Consider the following 2737-nt stretch of genomic DNA (forward strand, 5'->3'; position numbering starts at 1 on the left):
CTATAACTGAAAATGAGGTGACAGAATCCCTTTAATAATTTTATTTATTTTCATTTTGAGGGATATCTACACTACGTGCAGAATTATTAGGCAAATGAGTATTTTGACCACATCATCCTCTTTATGCATGTTGTCTTACTCCAAGCTGTATAGGCTCGAAAGCCTACTACCAATTAAGCATATTAGGTGATGTGCATCTCTGTAATGAGAAGGGGTGTGGTTTAATGACATCAACACCCTATATCAGGTGTGCATAATTATTAGGCAACTTCCTTTCCTTTGGCAAAATGGGTCAAAAGAAGGACTTGACAGGCTCAGAAAAGTCAAAAATAGTGAGATATCTTGCAGAGGGATGCAGCACTCTTAAAATTGCAAAGCTTCTGAAGCGTGATCATCGAACAATCAAGCGTTTCATTCAAAATAGTCAACAGGGTCGCAAGAAGCATGTGGAAAAACCAAGGCGCAAAATAACTGCCCATGAACTAAGAAAAGTCAAGCGTGCAGCTGCCAAGATGCCACTTGCCACCAGTTTGGCCATATTTCAGAGCTGCAACATCACTGGAGTGCCCAAAAGCACAAGGTGTGCAATACTCAGAGACATGGCCAAGGTAAGAAAGGCTGAAAGACGACCACCACTGAACAAGACACACAAGCTGAAACGTCAAGACTGGGCCAAGAAATATCTCAAGACTGATTTTTCTAAGGTTTTATGGACTGATGAAATGAGAGTGAGTCTTGATGGGCCAGATGGCTGGATTGGTAAAGGGCAGAGAGCTTCAGTCCGACTCAGACACCAGCAAGGTGGAGGTGGAGTACTGGTTTGGGCTGGTATCATCAAAGATGAGCTTGTGGGGCCTTTTTGGGTTGAGGATGGAGTCAAGCTCAACTCCCAGTCCTACTGCCAGTTTCTGGAAGACACCTTCTTCAAGCAGTGGTACAGGAAGAAGTCTGCAAGGTAAGAAAAACATGATTTTCATGCAGGACAATGCTCCATCACACGCGTCCAAGTACTCCACAACGTGGCTAGCAAGAAAGGGTATAAAAGAAGAAAATCTAATGACATGGCCTCCTTGTTCACCTGATCTGAACCCCATTGAGAACCTGTGGTCCATCATCAAATGTGAGATTTACAAGGAGGGAAAACAGTACACCTCTCTGAACAGTGTCTGGGAGGCTGTGGTTGCTGCTGCATGCAATGTTGATGGTGAACAGATCAAAACACTGACAGAATCCATGGATGGCAGGCTTTTGAGTGTCCTTGCAAAGAAAGGTGGCTATATTGGTCACTGATTTGTTTTTGTTTTGTTTTTGAATGTCAGAAATGTATATTTGTGAATGTTGAGATGTTATATTGGTTTCACTGGTAAAAATAAATAATTGAAATGGGTATATATTTGTTTTTTGTTAAGTTGCCTAATAATTATGTACAGTAATAGTCACCTGCACACACAGATATCCACCTAAAATAGCTAAAACTAAAAACAAACTAAAAACTACTTCCAAAAATATTCAGCTTTGATATTAATGAGTTTTTTGGGTTCATTGAGAACATGGTTGTTGTTCAATAATAAAATTAATCCTCAAAAATACAACTTGCCTAATAATTCTGCACTCCCTGTATTCCATTCAAACATCCGCAAAATGGGTCTGCATCCGTTCTGCAATTTTGTGGAACGGTGCAGACCCATTCACCCATGGGCTGGGATGTGCTGTCTGCATCCGCATTTGCGGATCCACATCCGCATTTTCAGATCCGTGCTTCTGTTTCCGCAAAAAAATTGAACATGTCGTATTCTTGTCCGCAATTGCAGACAAGATTAGGCATTTTCTATTGTAGTGCCGGCGATGTGCGGTACGCAAATTGCGGAATGCACATTCCCGGTGTCGGTGATTTGCGAATCCGCAAAACACTTACGGACGTGTGAATGGACCCTCATAGTAACATTATTAAAGGTTACGTTTCATCTTTATGTATATTCTAATGGATTGCCTTCCTTGTACAATGTTATAATATACTTTCTATGTTAGAAAGTATATTATAGTGCATTTGTATTGTGCGGCAGTTGTGTGCGGTTCTGCTGCGAAACTGCAGGTATATAGAGGGACAAGCGTTATTGGAACAAATAATTTCTACTGGTGTGTCCCCCCAAAAAACTGATTGAAGCGGGGTGAATAATACATCTGGTATGTCACGGTCCATGTTGTGGGACTATTTGTGCACTTCTAGTAATTATTTCTTGGCTGCAAATATGAGCTGAAGGTTTTCAGGTTCGCCTGCCATTAAAATGAATGGGACCTGCCGCGAACTTGCGGTTCGTGAACATTTGATCCCGTTTGCGAACCGTCCTGACAGATGTTCGTCCATCACTAATTAGGATGTCCACATGCGAATCCATGAAGTAAGACACTATTTAGGACACACTTTTATTTCAGAAATGAAAGGGAAAATGAAGTATCTGAATCTTTTAGGCTATGTCCAGAACATGGCAACTATCTTGAAAACCTTATTGGATCAATGGCAAATTTTTCCAATGGAGAGGGGGGCATGTTGCATATTAAAGAAGACTAGAATTTTCTCAGAAATTGATTGGCACAATCTGATTTGCAATATCTCCTGTGGTTCATAAGTTATCAATACAGAAATTTCAAAATGTCAAAGTTTAAAGTTCTGTGTTCATACCAGGGACAACACATTAAACACATCAAATAGCTGTGCATCACAGAAACACACATTGCG

This window comes from Bufo gargarizans, chromosome 2, assembly GCF_014858855.1.
Source record: "Bufo gargarizans isolate SCDJY-AF-19 chromosome 2, ASM1485885v1, whole genome shotgun sequence".
Classification (NCBI taxonomy): domain Eukaryota; kingdom Metazoa; phylum Chordata; class Amphibia; order Anura; family Bufonidae; genus Bufo; species Bufo gargarizans.